The sequence below is a fragment of the Malania oleifera genome, chromosome 7 (assembly GCF_029873635.1).
Source record: "Malania oleifera isolate guangnan ecotype guangnan chromosome 7, ASM2987363v1, whole genome shotgun sequence".
Lineage (NCBI taxonomy): Eukaryota > Viridiplantae > Streptophyta > Magnoliopsida > Santalales > Ximeniaceae > Malania > Malania oleifera.
In genome coordinates, this window is record NC_080423.1 from 104,525,611 (window position 1) to 104,531,723 (window position 6,113).

Consider the following 6,113-nt stretch of genomic DNA (forward strand, 5'->3'; position numbering starts at 1 on the left):
TATATATACACACACACACACACACAAGTATATATATATATATATATATATATATATATATTTGTTCCTTATCATACTGTTTATTTTATTTATTAATTTAATTAATTTATTTTATTTTATTATTTTATTATTATTATTATTATATTTTTTTTTTCGGGTTACTACAATTTATCTTTATAAGGAGGTCGTTACACTCCAGATGTCATCTTCGATACCACCTTGAGTTTGAGGGAGGATGTTAGTATATCTCCCTAAAATACCCTTATATCTGTGTATGCCTCCTTCTCCTATAAAAGGATAGCCTTGTATAGTTGTATTTGTACAAAAAAAAAAAAAAAGAATTAATAAAGTTTTCTTTAATCTTAACACTTTCTTTTCCTTTTCTCGGCCAAAATCATTTTATTGAAACAGACTCTAAAGGAAAAAGAAAAAGATATGCACTTGTACCATATATATGTTATATATATACATGCTTCTCTTTATTTTTATTTTTTTTCCCTTTACAAAATCTATAAGCCAAAAAGAATTTAAAACTTTATTATTTGTAAGATATAAGAAGATTGGCTTATGTAACCCATTTTTTAGATTCCATCCCATTTAATAAATAACTTTTTTAGCAAAAAAATATAGAAAAAAAATATGGAATGCAATATTTATTTATTTTTTGTTTTTTAGCCTAAAAATTATAATAAATTTATTTTCTACACTTAAATAGAAGACATATATTTCATTTCTACCCAAACAACCCCTAATAAGAAAATGTAATTCCTCACCCAAGTATTTCTTTTTTAATATTGTTTTTACTTTTTGGGGTTAGTGCTCTTTAAGGCTTTTCTTTGGATTTGTCATTTGTTTCTTCTTACTTTTTGCTTTTTTTAATTATTGGTGGGATGGAGACGACTTTTGATGGGTCCTCTGTGCTAGACCTGGAAAAATGGATGAAAATTCGTTAATCCGACTCGCATCCGATCCATTTTAACCGACTTATCATCAACCACTTGCTAAATGAGTCGAATACGGTTTTTTATTTTCATATCCGCCTCCTTAGTGGGTCGAGTCGGTTTTATCTGGCAGATATCCACCAAACTGCTTAAAAATTCATAACTAATTAACCCATAAAAGCTCAAGAGTCCACAACCCACTACCCAGCAGCCCAAGTATGGAAATTGAAAAGCCCAGTGCGGCAATGCCCACACGGCCCATGCCACATATTGACACGCACGGACAAGCCCACACCACTTGAAAGTATGAAAATGAAACAATGAAAGTATGAAAATGAAACCCTAATAGGATTTGAGACGGGCTGCTTGTGGCCGTGTGGTGTGGGCTTGTCCATGCGTGTCAATATGTGGCATGGGTCGTGTGGGCACTGCCACACTGGGCTTTTCAATTTCCATACTTGGGCTACTGGGCAGTGGGTTGTAGGCTCTTGAGCTTTTATGGGTTAATTAGTTATGAATTTTTAAGCGGTTTGGCAGATATCCGCAGGATAAAAACCAACCCGACCCGCTAAGGAGACGGATATGAAAATTAAAAATCATATTCGACTCATTTAGCAAGCGATTGATGATAAGTTGGTTAAAACGGATCGGATGCGGGTCGGATTAACGGATTTTTTTATCCATTTTGCCAAGTCTACTTTCATTGTTTCATTTTCATACTTTCAAGTTTCATCCTTTCTAGCTGCGCAGCCACATCCCACGACGTCGAGTCGATGGCGATTCCCATTGCCGTCGCTGATTGCCACCCACGGCCACGGCCACGACTCACGAGCCATGATTCCCTCGCGGCCTCGCCCAGTCTTCCCTTGCGGCTTGCAAGTTCGCCCAGTCGTCTTTGTCTCTCGCCAGTCGCCAGCCATTCGTCCAATCAGCCAACGCCTGTCTTCCCTCGTGGCCTTGTCTGGTTCAAAGGATCGAAGAGACTCACGAGTCGCGAAAGGTTAAAGACTCAGAGGTTTTGCTAAGTGTTCTTCATTTTCTTAATATTGCATATGTACAATTTTTCATTTTTTTCATTGTTTGAAATTTAAATTTGATGATTGCCTTTGCCTCTGGATGTTCCATAATCCATATCCTTCCTGCGCAGCAGAGTATTACTAGATCTAGCTACAACAACTTTTAGTTCCTAGCTGATTGATCTTGATATGGATCTGCAGTATTGAGTCATTTTTCGTTTGGTTGTTTGTTTAATTGTTTTTATTGGTTATTTAGGTATATTTTTATTGAGTCCATAGAACTCTTGTGCACCTACAATAAAATAAAATGTGATCAATTGCTTCCCCTGATATTTGCATTTTGCTCCAAAAACAAAAAAACACTAACTGGTTGTAGTGTTGTACATATCTCGTGCACCTGCAATGAACATTGGTTCTCCACCCAGTTTCCCTAGGGAATTAGTGGCCCTTGCCTCTCCTTGGTTTGAAAAATATTTTTGTTATGTGTAGAGCAAGAAAATTAAGGCTGTGGTTGGTACCCTTAGCCCTTCTCCTTTGGGAGGCTACATTGTCATGGATGATATTATTAACTTCATGCAAATGAGTTTTTAATTATATTTTTTCCCTTTCACAATTAATCGTATAATATTTGGTAGTAAACTCTTTGTTTTACGCCTTCTCTGCAAGTGATCATGTGTTCCTCAAGTTCCTTATTGTAATTCCTTGTTTCTGCTTCCAAATTTTAAATTAAAAATTTTAAGGATAATGATTTCTCGATTGTTCCGTGGGAATTTGTCATGTTAAATACTTTGACATTTCTGCATTGCTATTGCTATAGGCCTTTGTCATTTTAATAATTTGACATCTCTGCATTGTTATTGTTGTGGGCCTGCATAGTAGCATTGTTTATGCTTCAAGATGAATTTAATCCTTCGCTGGGCAATGAAAACATTTAATCCCATTTCATAATTTTTTTGTAGTGCATTACAAGGATTTAGGAAAAAAATATCTCAGTCAATAGCAAATTCAATTGATCAAAATGATGAAATGAGTGAGGAAGAAGTTTAGTTGCCAGATTCATCAAACACAGAACCTACAAAAGAAACAACTCCACAGGTAAAAAGAGTTAGGAAAAAAACATCTAGTATTTGGACAGATTTTGAGTTGATTGAAAGTGGCGGTAAACAATATGCCCAATGTAAGTATTGTCTTAAGAAATATCTCTACCATAGTAAGAACTCTGGGACATCAAACTTACATTGTCATACAAAAAAATGCATGGGAAAGAAAAATAATGATCTGAAACAAATGCTAATGAGTCAAGGTGATGGAAAGTTGTCTTTGCATACACGAAAACTTGATCAAGTTGTACAACGTAGGAAGTTGGCAATGACAATTGTGAGACACAATTTGCCATTTTCTTTTGTTGAGTATGAAGGAATTCATGAATGGGCTTTAGAATTAAATCCAGAGACAAAATTTGTGACAAGAAATACTACAAAAACTGATGTTATGAGGGTTTCTTTTCAAGGAAAAAGAGCACATTCGTGAGCTTTTATTGAATAATTCTAGTAGAATTTCTCTTACTTCGGACTTATGGACTTTGTTAAATACTGATGACTATTTATGTTTTACTGCACATTTTGCGAATAAAAATTGGAAGCTTTAGAAGGAAGTATTGAGTTTTTCAAGCATGCCTTCTCCACACACTGGTCTAACACTTAGTAACAAAGTCATGGACTTATTGGTGAATTGGGGTATAGACAATAAGCTATTTTCCATAACATTGGACAATGCTACATCCAATGATTGTTTTGTAGAGTTTTTGAAGTCTAATTGAACTTGAAAAATGCTTTGGTAAGGGAAGGAAAATTTTTTCATGTTCTGTTGCACTCACATATTGAATCTCATTGTCCAAGATGACCTAAAATTATCTCATTTTGCTGTGGACAAAATATAAGATTATGTCAAATATGTGAAGCATTCACAACATCGAAAGATTAGATTTCATGAATGTTGTGAAAAGGTGAGACTGCCACATGTGAGAGGATTTCGCCAAGATTGTCCTACTAGGTGAAATTCTACTTATATGATACTTGAAAATGCTTTATACTATAGAGATGCTATTTGCCAATTCAGGTTTAGTGAGGTGAATTTCAAGTTTTGCCCAAACGATGATAAATGGAAGGAAATTGAGAAAATTGCTAGTTTCTTGAAAGTTTTTTATGACTTGACAAAATTTTTTTCTAGGACATCTTATCCAACTGCAAATTTATACTTTCAAGGAGTATGGAAAGTACAAGTAACTTTACTTAATGCAGCATTGGGTGATGATGTCTTTTTAAGGAATGTGACTACTCAAATGCAAGAGAAATTTGACAAATTCTAGTCAGATTAGAGTAAAATTTTGGCAATGCCTGTTATTTTGGATTCTCGTTTCAAGATACAATTTGTATCTTTTTATTTAAAAGAAGTGCAACCAATGTCTTGGAAAGATTGAGTAAACGACATCCAGCGTGAGATGCATTCACTTTTTGATGAGTATGTGAAGCACCACTCCCCTTCAACTTCTAAGAAAATGTCTTCCTTTGAAGAACTATTAGTCATGATCGTGGTCATATGACACCTATTGCAACATCAGTTGACATGACGCTAAAAGTAAGATTTTTTTTTTTAAGTACAAATTTTATTTTACTTTTATTATACATCTATAGAATTTTTATATTTCTATTATTATATACTTGTTTTTAGGGTTTTAAAGCTTTTCCTAAAGAAGATAAAAAGCTCCAATGTCAGAACTAGAAATGTTTTTTAGAGAAAGGATGGTAGATTGTGATAAAGAATTGGATATTTTGGACTTTTGGAGGAGTCATGAATATAGGTATCCGATTCTTTCTCGAATGGCAAGAGATATCTTATCAATTCCAATATCAACTGTTGCATCGGAATCAGCATTTAGTATTGCAAGAAAAGTGATAAATATGTCACGTAGTTCTCTTACGCCTGATAATGCTGAAACTATCATTTTAACTCGTGATTGGCTGTATAGTCGAGGAGGTATGCTTATTTAATTATATTTCTATGTTATTATAATTACTATGTATTATGCAATATTTATTTATTTATTTATATTTTGAATTTTGAATGCAGTTGAAGATTTTGTAAATAAGGAAGAACTTGCTGAAGATATTGCTCAAGCTGAAAGAGCAGGTCATACCTCATCTAGTGTATCATCTTGCTCTATCTGACTTTATTTGAATATTGCTACATTAGCACAGGTTGTGCAGCTAGTGCTTTTATTTATCTTTGAAAATTATATAGTTAATAAATTATTGTTTATTTGTTATTTTAACTTGTAGTGTTGAATAAATTATTTGTAAATTTTTTTCCAGTTTGATAACTTGTAACTTTTGAGATGCTAATTAATAAGTTCAATTTATGTTATTCGATTCATAGCTTAAATTATATTTTGAATTCTTTCATGATAGGCACACGAGGAGAAGAAGATGAAAGCTTTAATGTCACAAATGAAAGCATTTCAATTAATTCAAGGCATTCAAATGATTTTGAAGTTATTTGAAGGATGGATTGAGATTTTTTTTTAGTTTGTTGATTGTTTTATTTTAGGAGATTTACACGATTTGACAATAGTTGTATTTAAAGAAACTCACATGCTGTAAGAACAATTATAATGTTTAGATTTTAGACTCACACGAGTCACACAGTTTAAATTTTTATTTTGAGTTGGATTGAGATTAATTTATTATGTTTTATTACTTACAGTTTTACTTGCATGAATTAGGAGTTGTTAATTAGTATAAATGATTAAATGATTGATATAGTTACTAAAAAAGTTAATACACAAACTAATTGCAAGTTATCGTATACAATTTAAATTATTATGACAAAAAATAAATTATTAATAAAATTATATTTGAGAATGGCTGATTTTCCGTCCATTCGCCATGAATTATCCGACCCGAAACCACCTAATCCGCCACTTAAACGAGTCAAATATGGATTATGATTTTTTCACTCGATAATCCGTCTTATCCGTCACGGATAAACTAACTCGATCCGCTTTGCCAAGTCTACTCTGTGCAGCCTCTAAATGACAAAATCTCAATAATGCCATTGCTATCTCACCTAAAAGAAACCCTGGACTTTTATGATCATT